The sequence below is a fragment of the Odontomachus brunneus genome, unplaced genomic scaffold (assembly GCF_010583005.1).
Source record: "Odontomachus brunneus isolate Ranch 3 - 2012 unplaced genomic scaffold, Obru_v1 Obru_scaffold_071, whole genome shotgun sequence".
NCBI classification, from domain to species: domain Eukaryota; kingdom Metazoa; phylum Arthropoda; class Insecta; order Hymenoptera; family Formicidae; genus Odontomachus; species Odontomachus brunneus.
Genome location: NW_022639521.1, coordinates 1,632,791 through 1,657,996, shown reverse-complemented (window position 1 = coordinate 1,657,996; position 25,206 = coordinate 1,632,791). Strand labels below are relative to the sequence as shown.

Here is a 25,206-nt window from a genome sequence, read left to right as displayed (position 1 = left end):
AAATCTTTCTGAAAACTTTTTCGATATTTTTAAGCTTCCAAATGAAGATGCGAAAGTAGAGCAACGTTCTTCAAAAATTTTCTATTTGGAGCATCCACACTTTCGATATGTACAAGCTGCGGAGCTTTTGGATTAGGCAAATATTACGCTAACTGACAGCTTGAGATTTAACATTAAAATTTTTTGTTCATTTTCGTCACATATCGAACAATGCTCCTATTTATTTTTGCATGTACTTTCATTGCGTAAAAGGATTTGTAATTCTGTGTAACCAATATACCGACGTAAACTTTGCAGAAAAATGTCAGTGTTCTGTCGGTAAAGTTTTCAGCTTCAGCACATCCCCTTAAGAATTCTATCCTTATTTTACGGATCAGATGAAAAGTTGAGAAAACTGAGAAATAACTTTGATTATAACGTTAAGGGATATATGACGTCTAGCGTTCACGTAGCGAGCTTCTCGCGAAATTACGCGAGCGGTTATATCGTGCGCGCATAATTGGAAAGTATCGCGTTTAATCCTTGACGCTCTCCAGATAGACTTTCATGATTATCACGACATGACACAATCGATGATGGAAACTCTACGATTTTTTCTTAATTGAATTTATGAAACAAATATACTATCCTGAAATTTACATCATACAATCGTGTATACTTTTTGTTACATTAATGCGGCAACAAATTTACTAAAAGTTACATTGATATTATATTTTATTTGACATACTGTTTTGAGCAAATTTCGATAATTCTTTTTGTATTTTTTTCATATTTCCATTTCATTGTTCTATGTGATAAATTTTTTATTACATTGATGCAGCAAGAAATTTGTTAAAAGTTATACTTATATTACATTTTACTTGACATAGTATTTTGAGCAAATGTCGATCATTTCTTTCGCATTTCTTTCGAATTTTCTACTCATTGTTTTGTGTGAGGAGAGTTTTGTTGCATTAATACAGCAACAAATTCATTAAAAGTTACACTCATATTACATATTACTTGAAATACTGAGTGGATTTGAGTAGATTTCGATCATTCGTTTTATATTTTTTTCGTATCTTCATTTCGTTGTGTGACAAATTTTTTATTACATTCATACAACAAATTTACTAAAAGTTATACTCATATTGCATTTTACTTGATATATATTTTGAGCAAATTTTGATCACTTCTTTCGCATTTTTTTTTTGTATTTTCTACTCATTGTTCTGTGTGAGAACTTTTTTGTTGCATTAATACAGCAACAAATTCATTAAAAGTTACATTCATATTACATATTACTTGAAATACTGAGTGGATTTGAGTAGATTTCGATCATTCGTTTTATATTTTTTTCGTATCTTCATTTCGTCGTTCTGTGTGATAAATTTTTTATTACATTCATACAACAAATTTACTAAAAGTTATACTCATATTGCATTTTACTTGATATATATATTTTGAGTAAATTTTGATCACTTCTTTCGCATTTATTTTATATTTCCCTTCGGTCATTCTATGTGATTGACATGAGTTGTCATAAAGCATTATGCACGACTTTTACAAATCGATTAATGAAGTTGATGTCAAAGTGACGTGCGCCCGACTACCCGGGTCTTCTTCCATATTCGTCGTTAATAATAGCGTGCGGATTTATCGCGACGAGCAGCAGCAGCAGCGATGGCAGGGAGACACGAGATAATGGTGCCATTATTACTACTGTAACCGGCGTCTCAACTTGGCGATCGCCGACGATGACGAGCCGCCGAAAGGATCGGGCGGTCTGGATACAACAAATGAAACATCGGGCCGGAGTGTCGAGCGATACGGCATATCGGGAATATCTGGCGATCCTCGGTCGCTCCGCGGACGCGCGCGCAAGAAAGTACGGATCCTTTCGATCAGTGCCCCCCGTACGAAAAGTGCAACGACCGTTCCAATAAATCGACCGTCCGCCCTCCTCCCTTCTCCTCTTCCCTCTTTCTCCCTTCCTCCCCCCTCTCTCTCTCTCTTTCTCATCAGCGTCTCCTCTTTCCCTGCGCTGCCTCCCACCCCAAAATGATTACATATACGCAAGTTTGTAGTGACCGCGGCTACGATACCCGCGGTCTGCCGCGGATACCGTTATGTCACATTAGTAGGCACCTGCAGGCGTCATTATCCTCTCCCACGGCGTGCCATTCTCAAAATCGAAAAGCGCTTATCCCGTAGCACGCGAGGAAACGGTACCGGCATCGGCGTCGACATCGGCCCAGGTATCGGTATCGACCGAATGCACCTGTGTGAGTTCGCGCGCGCACGCACGAGGATAATTCTTCGCGAGTGCCTATTACGGAACTATTCGCGCTCCCGATGGCGGAAGTGCGAGTTTCCGACCGGTGCGCTCGCGCCGATCTCGCCAGCTCGTTCGTGTCTTCAGATCGTTATTACGGATATCTCTCTCGCCGCGCGGAATCGGTCCACCGTTCGACGAGCCGGACGGCGTGCAATCCTCTTTCAATTGTCAGTCATACCCAGCTGGGACCTTCGTGATTACCACCACGTGAGACAAACCGGTGGTGACAGTTATATAATTTTTTTCAGTTATATTTGTGGGGCACAAATACATCGTATTGAATTAAACATTAAATTTATGTAATATAATATAATAATTGTAATAATGTGAGTAATAATTATAAATATAATCATCGTAATAATGTGAATTTTCGGTTATCTTGATAAACTTAGCAATAAATTTATTAAAAGTTTCAGTCGAATATTTATACTTAGCAAATTTTAGTAGCACTCTTTTAGTATTTCTTACTTGTTTTTCTATTTTACTTATTTATATTTCATTCTATCGTGATAAATAAAAGAGTATTATGTGAAAGAGTATTATGTGAAAGAGTATTATGTGAACCATTTATCAGGGACACCTTTACAAATCGATATTATCACCTTTACAAATCGATTAGTAAAGTGCTGCTAAAATGTACATTTTTTAGTTCATCCAGATAGAATATCATGATTATCACCATATAAGATAAATCGAAATAAATTATTTATTAAGTTTACGTTATACAATAATGTAAATTTTTATTTATATTGATGTAGCAACAAAAAATGGAAAAGTTACGCTCAAATTTTTATATTACATTTTACATGATATATTGTGTGTGTGCTGAGCAAATATATATCTTGAAAATTCTTTTAGTATATATATTTTTCTCTGTTTCATATTTTTATTTCGTCATCCTATGTGATAAATATGATATGAGTGCTGTATGAGCCATTTATAAGAAACGCAATCTTTACAAATCGACCGTTGTTGCCAAATTTACGCACATTAATCTGGATATTTTAAACTTATATAAGTTTTTTTTAACTTAGATGTAAGTTTAAATTCTGTCGATGATTAAAATCGGTTTGATTTCAAGGAGATTCTACTGGCGAATTGCAGTGGATACAATTTAAATACAAATACTGCGTGTCAATGCTTGCATAGTCGATAGACAAACATAGGAATTTTCTCGCATCTATTTCGAATGTTTTGATATCGTTTGCACTCTGGATTCCCACGATTCCAAATACACCGGGCGTCATGTAAATGCCACAATACTTGTTAAATTTTATTATTATTGTAAAAGCGAATGCAATTCAATTCACTCTGGAACAAATTCTCTCGAGCGCAGATTAAATGGATTATACAACTTTGCAAAAATATGACGGTAAAAAAAATTACAATGTACCATAAAATTATAACGCAATGAGCACACATGATTGTAGCGACGAAAGAGAGACACAGTAATATATCACAAATTACATTATAAAAATTATAATATATATACAGCGGAAAAATATCAATATAAAAAATAATTACAGATTTGGGATATTCAGGAACTTAATTGTCTGCATCGTGTTTAGATTCGACAAAATGATATCTCGGACATTATCTCTTTATTTTGTTATACATGTAAAATTACGTTTCATCTTATAAATGTATCGTTATAACATCCAAATATCATCCGCGCCGTTTCTTCGCAATAATGAGCAATCGTGACTCACGAATATTTAGATATGATGAGTAAATTTGATCAGAGGATCTTAAATCTAATAAGAGTTTAGGTATTAATGACGAGCTTGGTGAGAGAATTTTTTTCTGAAAGATATTAGCATTCGCGTGAATCGAGAAAGATCATATCAGATTATTCCGGCTGAGATTTTCTCTGTGACGTCAAAATATGTTCCAAGCAAGAGGAGGAGATTTATCGAGTTAAGGATATATTACCCATATCTCAATGAAGAAATTTTGGAAAAATGGCAGATTAATCTATATTGCATCTAAAAGTAACGCAAACAATTTGACATTGATTTAAAGCCTGGATCCAAAGTTATTTAAATTTCATTTTGAGGTGCAAGCTCAGCTGACATAATGACGTCAAATGATGTATTAATATATTAATGACGTAGTATTGACGTTAGAGAGACGTTAGAGAGAGTTTAATATGTCATTCGATGTTATCCTGCTACTTTGAATTATTAGATTTGGTTCCCGGGTTTGAGTCACGTGGATTCTTCTTTGTTTGATTCCGACGTTCCGCGAACATTTCAATCCGCTTCAACAGGGAGGAACGACCCGATGCGACTTTGAATTATTATTATTCATGCTATTATGGAAGCATACGCTGAGAAAAATTATCCGATAAAAAATTAACAAACGGATATTTCCGATCAAAATACCAATGAATTTTTGTATAGGAAACATCCGATGAGAAATATCGGTTCATAATTTTTTGATCGGTTTATCTGATGGAATCCCATTATGATCAGAAGTACCAGATTAAATTTAATCGGATATCCTGATCGAATATAAAAATTGATCGGAATTTGATCGGAAATATCCACTTGTTAGTTTTTTATCGAATAATTTCTTTTGTATGATTTCTGTGAGTCTTGTTTGTATAATGAGTCAAACTGAGCACAGAAGTTCTCTGCCATTTTGCACCACGTATACTTTTGATTCATTAGTTAAAGATCGACGAACGATCACGCGCGTTTTTTAGTTTTCAGTGACTTTCTGTAGAGACTGGTGTATCACACTTTTAAATGAGATATCCGAATAGATTGTTAATTGTTTACTTCGGTATACTGAAAGAAATTATTCGATAAAAAATTAACAAAGAGAATATTTCCGATCAAAATACCGATGAATTTTGTATATGATGAGGAAACATTCAATAAAAAATATCGGTTCATAATTTTTTGATCGGTTTATCTGATGGAATCCCATTATGATCAGAAGTACCAGATTAAATTTAATCGGATATCCTGATCGAATATAAAAATTGATCGGAATTTGATCGGAAATATCCACTTGTTAGTTTTTTATCGAATAATTTCGTTGTATGATTTTTGTGAGTCTTGTTTGTATAATGAGTCAAACTGAGCACAGAAGTTCTCTGCCATTTTGCACCACGTATACTTTTGATTCATTAGTTAAAGATCGACGAACGATCACGCGCGTTTTTTAGTTTTCAGTGACTTTCTGTAGAGACTGGTGTATCACACTTTTAAATGAGATATCCGAATAGATTGTTAATTGTTTACTTCGGTATACTGAAAGAAATTATTCGATAAAAAATTAACAAAGAGAATATTTCCGATCAAAATACCGATGAATTTTGTATATGATGAGGAAACATTCAATAAAAAATATCGGTTCATAATTTTTTGATCGGTTTATCTGATGGAATCCCATTATGATCAGAAGTACCAGATTAAATTTAATCGGATATCCTGATCGAATATAAAAATTGATCGGAATTTGATCGGAAATATCCACTTGTTAGTTTTTTATCGAATAATTTCGTTGTATGATTTTTGTGAGTCTTGTTTGTATAATGAGTCAAACTGAGCACAGAAGTTCTCTGCCATTTTGCACCACGTATACTTTTGATTCATTAGTTAAAGATCGACGAACGATCACGCGCGTTTTTTAGTTTTCAGTGACTTTCTGTAGAGACTGGTGTATCACACTTTTAAATGAGATATCCGAATAGATTGTTAATTGTTTACTTCGGTACACTGAAAGAAATTATTCGATAAAAAATTAACAAAGGGAATATTTCCGATCAAAATACCGATGAATTTTGTATATGATGAGAAAACATTCGATAAAAAATATCGGTTCATAATTTTTTGATCGGTGGAATCCCATTGCGATCGGAAGTATTCGATAAAATTTAATCGGATATCTTGACCGGACATAAAAATTCATCGGAAATATCCCGTTAGTTAATTTTTTATTGGATTAATTTGCGCCCGCGTTAATGTTTTTCAGTGCTCATTCACGCTAATTTTCAGCGCATCGATCGACGAAAATGTCCTTCACGTGACCAATGTCCAGATAACGTGTGGAATATACGGAACGGGTAGTACTCAGGTAGCGGGAGGCAGCCGAAGTGCCGGAGGTACTCGAGTATCGACCTCGTAAACCCGATGGGACCCGTATCCGTGTCTATCCCCGCCGACGTCTCCTCTCTATTGGGCGAAATTGAATCATCGCGCGCGCACATTCGATAAAGATAAATCTCTCCGTATTCTTCGAGGCGACACGGCACGGAGGAGGAAACGCGGTCGGGCCGTACAAAGGACCAGTTTCCGTTCTCCCGGCTCCTCCCTCCCCGCAACCCCGTAATCCTTTGACGCCTCGACAATTTTCCGCTTCCCCGTTCCTTCCTCCTCGCTACCCCCTCGCGCAGCCCCTTTCCCCTCCTTCCCGCTCATTCTCTTCTTCCGAACATCGTCGACGTCGTCGTCGTCGTCGTCGTCGCGGGGGCAAAATATCCTTTCCTGCCGAGATCTTCCCGTGATATCCGCGACGCCGACGACAATTTTGAAATTATAGACGCAGGAAAGGAGGAGGTGGAAAAAGAGAGAAAGAGAGAGAGGAAGAAAGGTAGGTGGGTAGGTAAGTAAGAGTGGAGGGGGCAGAGGGGGACCCGCGATCGACGGAGAACACCGTTATGTCATATTAGCAAATACGCGCGTTTAACGGTGTCTCCTCGCGGGAGATCCATCGTTCCTACGAGACAGACAGCTAGATAGACGGACAGACAGACAGGCAGGCCGAACGGCCAATCTAATGGGCTCACGATCGGGTTATTCTCCAGTTAGACTTTCATGATTATCACGACGTGCGGACGATAATGGGAACTATTTTTCGAATTGCACTTGTCAGGCAAATATGTTCTGTTGAATTAATCCTAAGTTACTACACATGGATATGGGAGATCCGAGCAGAAATTTCCATCGGTTGGTTGTATCAAAACTGTCCTTCGCTTTAAAGTTTTATTATTTTCTTTCTATTTATAGTTTCAAAATCAAGCTCTCTCTCTCTCTCTCTCTCTCTCTCTCTCTCTCTCTCTCTCTCTCTCTTTCCTCTTATGTAGTTCGCTTAACTCTTGATAACTTTGCTAAAGTTAGTTCGATATTTTAACTATCTAATATAAGGTTCAAAGTGTCTATTATTTTACACAAAACAAGATAAAAACAAATAGAAACAAAAAACTTTGTCAGTAATTTTCGTTATACAGATGATATGTAATGAAAAACAGATTGACATATAATCATACAAGTATTTGCTACAGAAATGAAAGTATATCTACTTGTAGCATGTAACATAAATTAACATTTTTGTAATTTTTTTTATGTAAGTGCAAATACATTAGATTGCAAACAAATAATTTTTTTTATGCTCGTGCAAAATTTAAGTTTTCATTTAAAATATTTTAATTAAGAAGCAAATTTCGACAAGGGGTTGAAACATTGACCTGAATGATTGAGCACTTCCCCTGAATGGAATGTGACCGATTTTTTGCCAAGCAATAATCATAATAATAATAAGTATTATGAAGTTTCTTACAGTTTATTTCATACATTCGTCATGTATCAGGTATATTATGTAATGGACATTAATCACCACTTTTAAAAAAAGATTTTAATAGTAAAAGTTTTGTGTGTCCTATAAAGGGTTAACCAAATTTTGAGGTTTCGATTAAAAACAAGAGATAAAAAATATTAATATTTACTTGAGTATAACCAGATAAATCAGATAATTACTTCGGGTCTCTCAGTAACGACATAAGCAAAAAATGAGGGTAGTAACTTCAGGTTAATCACTTTTATTTAGGAGAGACCGGGGTCACATTTTGAAGTTACAACTACTCAGACAACTAACTGTTCTGATTGACTGTATAAACATGATAGAAACAATCTTCCTCTGTGTTTTTTTATGCCCGCAAGACATTCCTATAAACCATTTATTTTCTTCTATTATAATTGAAGTACGAACATACGATAGCAATATGGTCATATGTCTTGATATCAGGTAAAATTAGCTAGCAATTCAGAGTAAGAAAGTCATTGTATGACTTGTAAAATATATTCTGATATATTTTGATTAGTAGTTCCAGAACCTCTGCGAAAGATCTTCACAGCCCTGTTGGTTCTTACATTTAGCAGCCAATTTTACATCGTCCGTCTATATGCTCGATTTCAGTCGTTTTATTAATAAAAATTGCTTTTATTACCGGTAGTGTATCATATTTACAGAAACCTTCATTCTAACTAATAGCATGTTACTTAAGTTTATTTACTCACAATGAAAAATATTAATAAGAAATTTTGAGGCGCTCGAAGATGTACTTGGCTGCTCTAAACTCGAGAACGAGAAGAACGAGAAGAGTATAAATGTACCCCAAACGGTACATTTTGTTTAATAACGTTGGTAATATTGGTAAGTATGACTCCGAGTTTTTCAGTTAAGATTTCATCTAAAGAGGTCTTATCCTTCTCCCATATCATGGATTCTCGCGGGACGCAGATAAATGACGGTAGTTCCGACTTACATTGATATATTCGTAACTTGAAAGCTTCAACATTTATGTGAATCTGTTGTGATTATTTAACCATCGTACTCGTCGTTTTTGTAATTGTCAGTAATCGACTTGTTTGTTCAGTCAAATATTCACTTTTCTTTCAAAAGAATAAAAGAAAATTCACAAGGCTAAAAATTGGACTTTGTAAGTCTAAAAATTGTAAAGTCCTGTTCGTACATAATAATTATAAAGTTGTGTTTTTTAATAAATTGATATTCTGATTAGTTGTGACTCTTTGGATGCGGCAAGAATCTAGAGTTTAAATCTTAATGGCAGGAACTGACGGAACTGCTGGAAAAAGTTGTGGGCTACGCGACCGTACCTCACCTTGCGGTTAACGTCCTAGAAATCGAGTCCTATTACAGTCCTACTATACCGGGTTAAATAAATTTTTTTATTTTTTTAACCATAATATTATTCCAATTTTAGTGAAACTCAGGAAACAAATATCTAAGTTCTACAAGGAATATCTTTCGTTTCCACTGTTTCTCCCATGATAAATACGTAAACAAGGCACATGGCCAACATATTTCATGGGCTAATTAATCTTTAATAATTAGTCTTCTTTACATATAATAATTAGTCATATAATAATTAGTCTTCTTATCATATAATAATGCGAATTTTTGTTATACTGATGCAGCAACAAATTTACTAAAAGTTGTATTAAGATTTTCATATTACATTTTGTATGACAGAGAGTTTTGTGCAAATTTTGATAATTTTTTTCGCATTTCCATTTCGTCACACCATATGATAAATATAAGTGTCATATGAGCTACTTATAAAAGACACAATTTTTACAGATCGCGACTTATCGAGTTAAGTTACTGTTAAATTTACGTATATCTATCTATCTAGATAGATGTTCGCTTTCCTTTTGAGATACGCGATGTGTCAAGAGATGTCTAAAAAGCGATTGCTTCCGTAAAAAAGAAAACAATCCAGATAGAAAAGTGTATGAAAGCATGATTATCACGACGTGAGGCGATCGATGATAGAAACTTCACTATTGTTTTAATTCCATTTATGAAGTAAATATATTATAAAATTGACGGTTAAATTTATATCATACAATGTAAATCTTTTGTTGCATTGGTGCAACAACAAATTTACTAAAACTTACACTTAGATGTTCACATCACATTTATCATGACATACTTGGAGCAAATTTTGATAAATTTTTTCTTGTTTCTTTTGTATCTCTATCTCGTCAATCTGTGTGATAAAAATATGCAATTTGATCAGTCATAGAGTACTCAAAGTTGCTGTGTAAAGTTTGCATACACATAAGTCTATCGGGACGAGTGAGAGAGAAAGAAAGAAGGAGAGAAAAAAGAGCTGGGAAGAATAAGAGAAGAGAAAAATCGACAAGAGGGCGGTTTGGCTCGCGGTTCCGCATCGCCGAGGACCACCGCCGCTGGGAAACCCCTCCATCTTCTTATTTCCCGTTTCATCTTTCTCTTTTCTTTATGCGACTATCTGAATGCCGGAAGAATCGTTTCGCTCCTAATACTCCCTCCCCGCGCCTGTTTTCCCATGAAACCGAGAAAACGCACCTCTGCTCACGCGTGTCATTCTAGGAGCTGATGATTCCTGCGCTTTTGGTTACTTCATTGACCCCCGCTGGGATACAGAGAACTTATTAATGTCGACGCAGCAGCTCGAAATTTAGTCTATCGAATCCAGTTCCGATGAATTCACACTTTGACCGCTATAGATACCTGCGGAGAGAACTCGAGATCGCCTTGAGCTCGTGAGAAAATAATCGTTATGATTGGCGAGGTAAGATTTAATTTTGCGTAGCCGCGTAGTATGCCGGAGGAACCGCACTCACGTCGTGATGAACGGCAAAGAGGACCTTAGGAACAAAAAGACGATATGTTATAGGCTCTGTGTTTAATAATCAGGAAAGGAGGAACATAGACCTCTTAGACCTATAAGAGCCAAATGTTGGATCAATAGCGCGAAGAATAAATGAGAAAACAAAGTATGTAATTGATTGGTACAACTGAAGCATATAATTGTCTTTCTGTTTCTTCACTATTTATTTATTTGTTTATTTTCTTATTCATCTCATATTTATCTGCTTATTTCTTTATTTTTAATCTTATTTTTGCTTGCTTATTTCTCTTACCCATTCTCACTCTTATTCTTATTTATATATATTTACTTATTTATATATATATATATATATATTATTATTATTATTATTATATTTATTATATATATATTTACTTATTTATATATTTATTATTTATATATATTTACTTATTTATATATATTTCTTATTTATATATATTTATATATATTTACTTTATTACTTTATAATGCTAAACCGAAATTTGGCTGAAATGGGATTCCAACTAAAAGTTTGGTAACTGTCAAACCAAAAAATCCAATTGCCATTTGTGTGTTTTGCTCTCTCTCTCTCTCTCTCTCTCTCTCTCTCTCTCTCTCTCTCTCTCTCTCCCACCAAGACATCCCGCTTGGCACGAGTAAAAAACACGGCAATGCTAACTCAATCGTATGTACCGAATATTTCAGTTTCAAATAGAAAGATAATGTTTTCAGTGCGGCGCTGCGAAAAATCGATCGGCGAATGGGCACGCGCAAGCGAGATCACACGGAGAGATCGGGCAGGCCGTGCAAAAATCGATCGACCGACTGAACGATCACACGTACACGATCGATACAGATAGATACCGCTGCCGCTGCGAGGAGACACCGCGAGATCGTAGCGCGTTATCGCTTTTACCGTTGTTTTTTTCTCCAGGCTTTCGGCCTGGTCCCGGTACCGTTATGGGACGACGCTCTCCAAGGGAGAGAGAGAGAGAGAGAAAGAGAGAGAGAGAGAGAGAGAGGGGACGGGCGTGAAGAAACACTTTCTGTATTCGAACAGCATCTCCTGTGACGTAACGCGCGCGCTCGCGCGAAGGAGAACCCGAAGGAGAAGGGTTCAAAGTACTCGGGACTGCCTCGTATATATTCATTTTCGTTCCGCGCGATTATGCCCGCCGTTTTATTCGACGTCGCCGCGCGCGGCCCGAGACCGTCCCCGATGGACCGTTATGCGAAACCGCGTTATTATCGAATACACCGCGACGCACAGCACACACACACACACACACACGCGCACGCGCGCGCACGCAGCCCGCTATTGTCGCTAATTTATTCGTTATATTTTTCGTTTGTGCATACCCAGACAGAGAGTCCCACGGAGAGAAATTATTATCCGATAAAAAGTTAGCAAACGGACATTTCGGACCAAAATACCGGTGAATTTTGGTATCCGATCAGGATATCCGATTAAATTTTATCGAATACTTCCGATCATAATCATATTTCATCAGATAAACCGATAAAAGAATTATGAACCGACATTTCTCATCGGATGTTTCCTGATCGGATACAAAAATTCGTCGGTATTTTGAGCGGAAATATCCGTTTGTCAATTTCTTATCGAATAATTTTTCTCAGTGGAATCAAAGGAATTGTAAAGTTTCCATCGTCGTTGTGTGATTACCACGTCGTGGTAATTGCGTACTGAAAGAAATTGTCCGATAGAAAATTGGCAAATGGATATTTTCGATCAAATTCCGATCAATTTTTATATCCGATCAGGATATCCGATTAAATTTAATCAGACACTTTCGATTAAAACGGCATTTCATCAGATAAACCGATACAAAAATTACGGAAGCAAATATGCTATATTAAATTAATCATTAGATTTGCACTGCATGATAATGTCAACTTTCTGTTGCATTGATGTAGCAACAAATTTACTAAAAGTTACATTCAGTTTCATATTATATTTTGTATTATTTGCGATAGCAAATTTTCATTATTTTTTCATATTTTCTTCGTAACTCTGCGTGATAAGTATGAATGCCGTATAAAAACTGTCGTAAGAGGGAGGCAACCTTTACGAATCGACGTGTAAAGTTGCTGCCGATTTTGCATGCACCTGTTTATATCTGGCCAGATGGACTTTCATGATTATCATGACGTGAAACAATCGATAGCGGAAACTCTACAATCTATTCAATTATATTTACGAGGCAGACATACTTAATATTGAATTGCTCAATAAATTTCCATCGTACAATAACGTAAATCTTTTGTCGTATAGATGCAGCAACAAATCTACTAAGAGTAGCGACCAGCTTTTCACATTACATCTTACGCGACAGTAAATTTTGACAATTTTTCTTCGTGTCTTTTTCGTATTTCTTCGTCACTCTGTATGCCACATGAACCACTCATAAGGGATGCAACCTTTACAAATTGACGAGTGTACAAAGTTGCTGCCATATTCACACCCACCTGTCTATCTGGACGTTCGCTTTATCCTCTAGCATTAGCAACCATGTTTAAAGGGGATTTAAAAAACGATTAAGTTAACGCGATTTGAGAGGATTAAATGACGTCGAGATGTTCGTCGATTTATGTATGACGATTCGTGTCGTAACGAGCTCTCTCTCTCTCTCTCTCTCTCTCTCTCTTTTCTCTTCTCCTTCTCTCTTTCTTGTATCGACTCGCGATTACCGTGAATATTAATGGCGAGCACTACGCGGTTTCGCGCGCGTTTAATGTCTTGTTAATGGAGAGGAATTTCGATTTAATAAATTTAAACTGGGGTCTTTCTCTCTCTCTCTCTTGGTGGTTACTACAGAGAAACTAAACGAACATCAAATTGGAGCGCCACTTTGAATTTCACGTACTGCAATTCGTGATCCATGAGCGTCGATCGATCATCTGTCGTCTCGCGAGCTGCCGCGACGCTTCGATCTTTTCGTGTGCGTAAAAAACTTGGCAATATCAATATTTATCTATCATCTATCGATTGAAATGTAGTTGAAATGTAATTCCTGAGATTGGTGTCGAATAGGTATTTCTTACGGGAAGAAGTCTAATTTTACTCTCTTAACGGGATAAAAATCCCTTTGGGGATTATGGTAAATACATAAGCAGCAGCAGCAGCAGCAGCAGAAATCAAGGTCCCAGCGGCATAATTTCTTGATAACGGTTCTAAATTGATTTATCGACGAACAGAAAAACCCGCGATTCCCGAATATTGATCGGTCAGCACGCCAACTCAATTAATAATCGGGTTAAATTTGCCGTACAATATGCTGATATAGTAGAAAGTCCATTGTTTTTTAAAGTCTCTCGAGATGGCACGTGAAACCCAAAACAAAACGCTAGCGAAGCTGTACCGGAGATGCATCCATTTAAAAGTTTATAAACGAGAATAATAAATCGCATAATATTCTTCTGTCCTTTAGAGTGCGTGTGATATAACGTACCTGGATTATTTAATATACATCCATATTCACATGGCAAGCTATCAATACAGGTTTACGCGTACAGCGACGTGCATGACATAAAAAATGATGCTAAACTCTCTCCAACAAAGTGCAATAATATTTTGTGACGGAGGCCATACAGCCGACCCATATTCTAAGTGAGGACCAACCAGCGTGCGATATAAAACGACACGTAACCATGGGAGTCGCAATAGGCGATCGCGACGATGACGAAATCGTTGAAATAGCAGCCGCGGTACACTTTTTGGGGCCCGATCAGTCGGGTCTACCTGTCGTTAGAAACTTATCGCTCGATCGACGTGTCTCTATCGCGGTACTTGACCCCATGGATCCATTCGACTGTCAAATGTAGCTCCATCGAAAGAAAAGGAAAGGAAAAATCCACACATGTGCACATGTACAAATGTATACAGATGTCGATGTGGACGTTTACAGAAATGTCGAGAGGTTGCTGTGATGAGGAAAGCGCGTGGACGTTGCCAAGTAAAACACTGGGAGCTCTAGACGCGTTTCTTTCGTCTTCCCGAGACGTTGCGCAAGTCCTCCTCTCCCGAGCGCGGACCACGCTCGCTCTCAACAGGCGGAATCGTATTCTAAGGTCAAGATCGCGGGTGTCATCGCGGAGAGCAATCGGGTCTCGGTGAACGGGCGGCGCGCTTGCTTGCGTGCGTGCGTGCGGTAACCCCGGCCCCCTTGGGGACTTACCTTGCGACGTCTTCTGCCCGGCAAGCCGTGCCCTGAATCCTCTCACGACGACCACGACGAACTGTCAAAGCTCACACGTCAAAGTCACTGACATATCTCCGAGTCCGGCAAAACGTCCGACCGGTCAATCCACGACGCACCAATCCACGACAACCGTTGTGGGTCCCGGTCCTCCTGCGTCCTGGCCTCGCCGCGTCCCACGACTGTTTACCTCGGATTACCTCTCTCAGCAGCGCGCGAACCGAAAGGGGTCGTGCACCCGCGACGATGTCACCCGGGCGAGCGTGTCCTCGTCGCGGCGCGACGTCGTCACCTAGGAGGGACGAAGCTGCTACTCCTTCGGCGAAGTCGTCGCGTTCACGTCGACTACTTGTCGGCTTAATCCTCGCGGCGAATCGCTTTCGCACCCTTTCGCGCGTGCTAGCCGGTCACGACGAGGTGGTCGAACTGGGAGTGTGGCTCTCGTAATCGCGCGCGTCAGGATCTCTCTCCCTCTCTTTCTCTCTCTCCCTCTCCCTCTCTTTCTCTCTTCCGCTGACACTGAACTCTCTTTCTCTCTCTCTCTCTCTCTTTCTCGTGCTCCTATGCGCTCTGTGAGCCTCCTCGAAGAGGATCGTCCTTGACGTACGGTCGTGTACACCGTGCGGAGCCGCGTGGTTCCAACTGACGAGTACGCAGCGGGTAAGGTGAGTCTAGGTGTCTCCTTGCTCGTGCTCTCGCTCTCACACACTACGTGTGTGACCCACGTAGGCAGGCCGCGGGCGTGCGTGCGTGCGTGCGTGCGTGCGTGAGTGCGTGCGTGAGTGAGTGAGTCGAGCGAGTACGTGCGCGGGTCTCGCGTACACACCGCGTGGTATATACGTGTATACACGCGTGTGCGGCCGATACGGCGGCGAGGGGAGCGGCGCGAGGGGCCCGAGGAAGGAAGAGGAGGCAGAGCCACGACGACGACGACGACGGCGACGCGACGGGCCGGCTCTCTCCGCGCGCGTTGGCAGTAAGGCTATTCTCTTTGCACGGGCCTCGCGGTGAGCACCTCGCTGGTTCTCTCTTTCTCTCTCTTTCTCTCTTTCTCTGCCAGTTCTCTCGTCCGATGCTTCGCTCGCTCGTTCGTTCGTTCGGTCCCTCTTTTCCTCCGCTGCGCCTCAGCTCCGGCCTTTCCGCTTATTCGCTCCCTCCGTCGGCACGGCTATTCGTTTCGTTCGTGCGCGCTCGCCGGCATTCCCCATCGACAGGAGCAACGGTACTCTTCCCCACCCCCGTGTTTCACCTCGGCGTCGAGTTCTTCTCTCCCGTGTACGTATGTACGCTTCCACCCGCCTCCATCCTCCACCTCCTCCTCCTCCTCCTCTTCTTCCTCCTTCTCCTCCTCCTCCTCCTACTCCTTCTTCTCTCCCTGCTGCCACTACCACCGCCACCTCCTCCTCTGTCTCCTCTTCTTCCTCCTTCTCCTTCTCCTTGTTCTCGTATCCCTCCAACTCCTCCTTGTCCTCGTATCCCTTTCGCACCGTTGGACCCCTCTCGTCTTCCTCCAAGCGGTGCCCTGTGTCTCTCCGATCGTCGCTCCGTCTTCCTTTTCGCGCACCTCACTGGCTCGTTCGGTCTTTCATTCTTCCGCTCCGACTGCTCCTCTTCACTCTGTCGCGGCGTTCCTTTCCCTCTCTCTCTCTCTCTCTTTCTCCTTTCATGAGAACTCATGCGATCTTGCCTCACTTATCTCTCTTATCTTGTCTCCACCCTCTTTCTTTGTTTTCTCCTTTGTCGCCCACTTCTATCTTTTGCTTTCCTAATCTCTTCTCCGTATACGTTCACTCTGCTGGTTCTTGTTTCCCTTTTCCTGTTCGTCTCTCCTCCTCCCTCCATCTCTTCTATCATGTCTCTCTCCCTTCGGTTCTCTTTTCCTCTCACGTCCTCTCTCGTTCTGTTTCTCGTCCTTTTCCTTTTCCTTATCTCGCGCTCCGTCCATCCACTTATCCTTTCGCCCGTCTGTGTTAATCCATCCCCCTCCTTCTCTTTCCTTTCCCTTCGCTCTTCTGTACGTGTCTCTCTGCTCCCCTCTCCCTCGCGCGTTCTGTCCCCCCTTCCCTTTCCCGTGGCATTTTCCCCTGTCCTCGTTGGAGCGCACCTTGAGCGTACACACGCGTAGGTCTCTTCTTCCGTCTCCCTCCCCTCTGGAACGGCGAACGAGCGCGCCTTCCATCTCTTCTGGTTACTGACCTCCGAAAATACGAGTCGGCCGATGGACGCCCCGGCCGCGACGAGGCTCCCTCAACGTACCTGGTCCTTGGATCTTAACCAGCGGAGCAACGACGGAGAGAATCCGGTGGTCGCTGATGAGGCGACGCTGATGACCGGTAACGACGGCGATCGCTGGTCGCGCGCGTCGCGATTTCGTTTTTAACCGTCTTCCATTGCGCGCGAGAGAGAACCTCTGGATTTCGTGCCCTTGCGTTCCCGGCGGCCCCTCTACCGACTTTTCCGCCAACCCGCGGGTCTATTGGAACATAATTTTCACGTGGATGTCGATTACGCTGAAAAAATCGAATGAAAAGAATCAAGTCCTCATTTGCAAATCAGGCTTTGCAAATTTTGTTGCATAAATGACAATTGGATCAAGTTATACAAAAGTCGAACCAGAATGAATTAAGATCGGGGTTAATGAGCAACATCACGTACCCTGTTTGATTTTTAACAATAATCACATAGAGAAATAATTACTATAAGTGATGGTCAAGGAAATCAACTTTTTATTGAATTCTACTACAGTGTTAGTGATAATAACTTTATATGTATGTTATTGCTAATATTTTATTGCAAAGAATAAGATTGGGGTCAAAAACAACTAATTTTAATTAGATCAACCATTTTTTTCTCTCAGTGTAAGAACTTGAACTACAAAAAAGTTGATCAACATTAGAAGTTCAACAAGAGACTGAAACGTACTTGTGTGTATCCTGTAGATGTTTTTTCAACTATCACGGTTGCACAATACTGAGATAATTCTAAATAAATGTACGAATATTTTTACTTATGGCGGCACGTTAAGTAAATCAGACGATAAATATGACCAATAATGTATTCGGTTAGCTTTCACAATCGTCTCATTGAAGTAAGTGTTAAGCTTGTTTTGCCCAAAGTGCTAAAAAAATATGAAAATTTTGGTGAAATAATTGGAGCAACTCGCCGCATACAGTTCTGAAAATAAATTGATAATTTATTGCTCCATTCGTGGTATGTGTGATATCGATTTTCGCTGTTATATATATATATATATATATATAACGAATGGAGCAATAAATTATCAATTTATTTTCAGAACTGTATGCGGCGAGTTGCTCCAATTATTTCACCAAAGTTTTCATATTTTTTTAGCACTTTGGGCAAAATGTTATATATATATATATATATATATATATATATATATATATATATATCTACGTTATTTTTCCCATCATTATTTAATTATCCTCAAATCATTTAATTAATTTTTAAATAATTTCATTCATATTTTACACTGAGAGAAATTATCCGATAAAAAATTAACAAACGGATATTTGCGATCAAATCCCGCACAATTTTTATATCCGATCAGAAAGTCTGATTAAATTTTATCGGATACTTTCGATCATAATGACATTTCATCAGATAAAAAATTGTGAACCGATATTTCTCATCGGATGTTTCCCGGTCGGATAGAAAAATTCATCGGTACTTTGATCGGAAATATCCGTAAATTTTTTATCGGATAAATTTTCTCAGCGTAATCTTGATTATCTACATTTTAACGCCGAGACAAGGAGCGAACAACGGTTGAAGTACCGCGAGGAAGCTCGCGGAAGAAAATCGAGTTGAAATTAGTCGAGAAATTCGTTCTAGAAGTGAGGAACGCGCGATTCGCGGGGGAAGGGGCAGCCGTGTAACCGGGATTCGCATTCCGCGATTATCTCGCGAAGCGCGAGATCGGCGGTCTGTGGATCTTGTCGACGTAAGAGTCTCGTTACTTTCTCGCTCGATCCGACACGATCCCGACGCGCTGACCGAAGACCGCACAATGGCGATCCCGGTCGTCGCGGTCGTCGCGACGATAAAGCGGTCTGCCGTGTCGGAGGGGAGGGAGTTCGCAGAGTCGTCCGCGTGTTCGTGCTCGCGCGACAACAAGGAGAAAACGAGAAGGAAGCGTCGGCCTCACTATGTAGAAACGGATATAGAGATACGGGGCTTATGGCTTCATCGGCATCTGGCGCTTCGCGTTCGCGGAGCCTCTCCTCTATCTGGCATTGAAGTCTCCGAGACGGCGCCTACGCGCGGTCCCGCGCGCGCGGCCGAACGAGAGACCGACTCTCTATCCGATTTATAAATCTGCACGCGGCTGTCCCGCGTTGCGTAATCCCGTGCGAGGCGGCGGGATCGTTGCACCGCGGCGACGAGCCGGTCGTTTATTTAGCAGGCGGCGTGGATACGATCTTGTAATATGTATAATAAATTCCGATCGGAACACCAACGCGAGACCGTGGCGAGCTCCTCGAGGTACTCCCGGTGTTGGCACTTTCGGTAACAACGAACGATAAGGTCCATGGATACTTCAGTTGACTTATTGGTGCACTGTTAAATCCGTAGTGTCAAATTATATTCAATTTGAGTTATTTTTAACCATTCCTATAAGTCGCCACTGCTCCTACTAAATATGTCGTTAATTTAACTAATGTAATGGAGTTAAATAATTTAACTTAAGAAATGTATTAAATTTGACTAAAATTTAGTTTATTTTTTATTATGTGCACGTTAATGTAACCTTTGTTTTAATAAAAAATCACTTAATATTGTATTAAATGGGTTGATTAGATGTTGTTTTTTTAAACACATGTTTTGTGTTAAAATAGTAAATTTTGACACACATGATAGTTAAAAATAACTAAATATTATTTAACTCAAGAAATTGGTTTAAATTTGACCCTCCAATATTTAACATTGTGGTATAATTGACTCATTATTGTGAGACATACTATTTTTTTAATAAATGAAGTTACTTTGATTAGTGTATGATTTTGTGTCTACTCAACACTTGATCTTATGCCCTCAATGAAAATTGTTTGAATATTAATTTGAGATCTCTCTAGGAAATATATGACCGATTATTTAATTAGAAATGTTTGCGAAAGAATTGTAACCCCTTTATTGGGTTAATACACAACCGACAAGAGTAACAATACTTATAACAAAATTTTAAAACTTCTCTGCTAGAACGAATTCATTTCTTTGCTGAGTAAAATCAAAAGTATTAATGCGCGGATATATACCTAATCCATGATATTCTTATTGCTTTGGTTTTTAAATATAAATATAACTTTCAACATAAAATATATATACAAGTGCTGAGTATATAAATATATTTTATATTGAAAGTTTAAATATACGAATTTAAAGACTAAAACAATAAGAATATCCAGGATTAGGTATGTGTTCGGAAATTGGTACCATTATCTTTATTAATTTCGAGTGCAATATCGATTAACTTAATTAATAGCCAATATTCAATATTGCGGGCCATTACTTTTTTTTATTAAATAAAATCACTTAGTGTATGATTTTGCTTTTACGCTTCAATACTTGATCTTATCTATGGCTTCAATGAAAATTGTTTCAATATTAATTTGAGATCTCTAGAAAATATATACAGACCGAACATTTAATTAGAAACATTTAATTAGTTTGTGAAATAATTGTTTAGTGTATTATTAATGTGTTTAATTACTGTATTACTTTGTTTTTATGTTTTCTGTACTTAATTCAATCTATTTGTATTTTTAAAGAAAATAATTTTGATATTAATTCGATAATTTTCAGGAAATACACTAATACAGACTAATTATTTAATTTTAGAAATGTTTGTGAAATATATAATAAATTGTGAGATAAATATAACTGTGAAACATATAACAAAAAACTTCTGTTCCTTACGGAAGAGGGCCCAGCAAAATTAATGACGGGCGATTGGATGTAAGGCGTCGCGTTTCTCACGACCGGAGAACCGCTGCAGGCGCTTCTGCCGGGAGGCGATGAGTACCCGCGGCCGCCACTACGTGGCGCTCGCGCTACTTTTGCCATGGAACTTTACTCGCAGTAAAGTGACCACAGTAGGGAACACAAGCCAGCGAGCTGATCGCTTTGGAACCTTTTGGAATGTCTCTGCTTCGCAGCACATTAGATCGCCCTCTTCCACAGAAGCCTTATTCAGTGGAGATATTCTTGAATATAGAGTAGGTCCACCTCAATAACAACTGATACGGATAGGAAGACCCGCTGATTCACGCAAAAATTTGTCCAGCGCTACCGTTCACCTGTTGAGGTTGGACGGTCTCTTCACCGTCCCAAGTCCTGCTCGAAATAATATTTCTATGTCCATACGGAATATAGGTTTTATTATATATAATGCTCACGGTAAACAAGCACCGCAAACGTGAGAGGCAAGAGGACTCACGGTAAACAAGCACCCCAAACGTGAGAGGCAAGGGGACTCACGATAATTAAGCACCCCAAAGGAAACAGAACTTATTACGTCCATGTCGTTGTTTCTGGGTAATGCCAAAAGTAAGATAATCGCATTTAAACAAACAGCTTCTGAGCGCTTTTAAAACCTTGATTTGACCTTCTGAAGGTCAAAATAAAAAATTTAAAAATATCATTTCTGACGTAAAATTTCCCGCTCTCTTCGAATCCGGTGTCAAAAGTAGGTGGTCCCATTAAAAAAAATCACTATAACCTCCAAGTGACCTTGAAATTTGACCTCAAGATCAAATTCATTTATTGAGAAAGATGACCCCCATTGTCCTGAACAAGTTTTGTCTTAACTATTTTTCTATATCTGGCTTACCTATGGAGACATTTGGATGGGTCCCGTAAAATGGCCCACCGTGTGTGTTGTGTGTGTGTATGTGTGTGTGTGTGTGTGTATATATAAGTATATATATACATATACACACACACGCATACGCCCACGCGCGCGCACTCATATACACACACACACACAACACGTGTGTGTGTATATTGAAAAATCAGTTTGTATATGTTTATTGAAACAAAATCATATATTAATTAAAACAACTTTATTCAATAAAAAAGTGGCGTCTCACAAATGGGATATTATTAATGGATTAATCAAAGTTGCACTTGAAATTAATTATTCAGCAAAAAATAAATTTTTTCTAGTAAAAAAGTTTTCAAGTTGTTTCGTACGGAAGAGAGCTCAGCGGAGCAAATGACGGACGGCCGGCTTCTAGATGTCGCGTTTCTCACGGTCGGAGAACCGCTGTCGGCGCTCTAGTAGCCGCTATGCGATGTCTAGCGCTACTCTTGCCTAATGTCCCTAAAAGATAGAGTCTGGCCTAGAGAACCTCTAGTACAGAGAATTGTCAACTTGGTCATGTGACCAGCTGATTGACTGACATAAATACGGATTTAGACATTGCGACGCTAATGCAGAACAAGTGCTTTTGTGTGTGTGTCTGGCTCACAGACTTCTATACACTATTAGACTGCTAACTCCCTAGTTACAGCTGAGGCAAAAAGTGATGACCATTTTTATTAAGGTGTTTCATATATTCACATATTGAATTTTGCCTTAACAAAACTGGTTGTTAAGGCAAAATTCCACTGCTCACATTACGTTAAAATTCTCCCTCACTTTTTTACACGCCGATCGTAGGGAGTTAGCAGTCTAGCAGTATATAGAAGTCTGTTGTCTGGCCACTACGGGTCTCTTTTCATTAGTTTAGCTCTCAGAGCCCTCAAGATGGCAAAACCAACTGCAGTGGTTCATTATATTGTGCAATTATTATGTCATGTGATTGACAAAACAGCTAGAAAATTCCTGCTCCGGCTTCAGCCGACGCAAACATTGAGAAAATATGAAGATCGAAATTAAACAAATTTGGATAAGATGTTTTTTTTTTAATTTTACTCTCTTCTCTGCACTGAGAGAAAAAATAATTGGAATAACTATAATCTCACTATATTTTATAGTTCGTTTTAGCCTCAAACATATATTTATATTTCATCTAAATATGAAGATATAGAATGAACACAGATTTATAGTCACCATTTTACTACTTTATGTGTATAGTAAAGCACGCTTTGGGTGCTTATATAGTTACATGTACCTATATTGCCAAATATTCCAATTGTATTAACTATATAAAATAGTTAATTTCTCTTATCATTCAATATTTGCTACCTTACTATATTTTTTATTTCAAATAATTATAATTCTTAGTAAAAGTTTTGCATGGGTTAATTATACTATGCTTATATTGTAAATATTACAAACATTATGATGATATATACTATAAAAATGATATTCCTAACTATAATCTTTTTACTATGTCATTACAGTTCGAAATATCATACATTTTTCTCTCAGTGTGGCTGCGTTTTCGAAAAAATGTATTTACAATGTATAATGTTCTTTTGTATGTCCTGTTCTTCAATTTGCACGAGACAGGCTTCTCGAAAATAATTAAATTTCTTCTAAGTGCCAATATTTCATTGAAATGCATTTTAAAATGATTTATGATTAATTGAAGAAGATACATGTGCTTCTTAAAATCAATATTTGTGTCATGTTCCTGACACACTGACACAATTTGGCAAGATGGGAAATATGGAAATTACTTTGTTCCAAACGGTATTTTTGTTGATCTTCTGTTCATTTCTCATCTGGAAACAAAAGTATCATTTCACCTCTTTCATAATGTCTATTTATGACGAATAAATGCGAGGCATTCTTTGATCATACGTTTTCAGAGAGATTTATTTTCGAATAAGGATTATTGACATTTTTGTTCCATAAGTGCATAATTGACCTGTCATTAAAAAAGTGGATTTCTTTCTTTTTTTTATTTGTTTCTTTTATTTGTATTTTTATAACTTCTCAAACCTCTTATAATGTTTCCTGATTTTGTAGAATATTGAGATTTAATAACAACTGATAGAAAAAATTCTGAATATTGGAAAAGTTTCAAGAGAACGAAATGGAATGCGTGCTCTTAGATCCATCTTTCTGATGACGGATTAACAATTGTATAGTTTCCATCATCGATAACCTCAAGTCGTGATAATCCACGCCGTGACCATGGAAGTCTATTTAGGGTTACAAGAAATTTTAAAGCCTGGACGTTTCTTCAGCCGAACAATAAAGATCATCGAACGAAAACAGTGTCCCATATTCCATTTTCTTATACTTATACTTTCGTAAACATATATTTTCTCCATACCCACACTGAGAGAAAAATGTATGATATTTGGAACTATAGTAAAAAGATTTTAGTTAGGAATATCTTTTTTATAGTAAATGTCATAATGTTTGTAATATTTACAATATAAGCTTAGTATAGCCGACTCATGTAAAACTTTTACCAAAAATTATTTGAATTATTTGAAATAAAAAACATAGTAAGATAGCAAATATTAAATGGTAAGAGAAATTAACTATTTTATATAGTCAATACAATTGGAATATTTGGAAAATATAGGTACATGTAACTATATTCCCAAAGCGTGCTTTATTACACACATAGAGTAATAAGATGGTGACTACAAATGTGTGTTCATTCTGCTATCTCTTTGTGTTTAGATGAACTATAAATATATATTTGAGGCCAAAATGAACTATAAAATATAGTGAGATTATAGTTATTCCAACTATTTTTTTCTCTCAGTGCATAAGATAAGCCAGATTTCCTCGGAACAATTAAGGACCTCAGATGGACGGATACTCAGCGTATCCGAATAACGGTGCCGTTATTCAGGACTTTCCAATGTCGTTGCATTCGGGGTGCAAGTCTAGGGGGAAGAGGGGAGGAGGAGGGAGAGGAAGAGGCCCGCTAATGGCCGAGCGCGAGAACTCGCGAGGAGGAATAGAGACTCCCGTTCGGACTGGAGGAACGCGCGGACGCTAATGGGTAGTCTCCCAGGGAGAGAAGGTGGGCGAGCGATCGGCCGTGCCGTGCCGGAGCGGGTAACCGGAACGGAACGGAGCGATCGCGAGTGGTTACTGACCTCTAGAGCCGAGCACTCTCTTACGCTTGCACTACTTAGCTAACTTGTCGTTACCGCGCGCGTTGCGTACGCGGCGCGCCGCGCCGCGCCGGTCACGCTGAATCGCCACTTTTCACGGCGAGCTACGTACGTATCTTTGCGATTCTTGCCTCTTTCTTCTCCTGCCTCCCTCCCTCCCTCCCTCCCTCCCTCCCTCCCTCCCTCTCCCTCTCTCT

General features: G+C 38.9%; 1 protein-coding gene across 1 annotated transcript in view; it reads right to left on the bottom strand.

Moving 5' to 3' along the window:
- Positions 1 to 15,639, bottom strand: part of LOC116846849 (PR domain zinc finger protein 1) — a 96,164-nt gene extending 80,525 nt beyond the window's left edge. Inside the window, exon 1 of the mRNA XM_032821190.1 lies at positions 14,939 to 15,639. The gene's annotated coding sequence lies outside the window, so the exon portion shown is untranslated. The remainder of the gene's footprint in view (positions 1 to 14,938) is intronic.
- Positions 15,640 to 25,206: the final 9,567 nt, after the last annotated feature.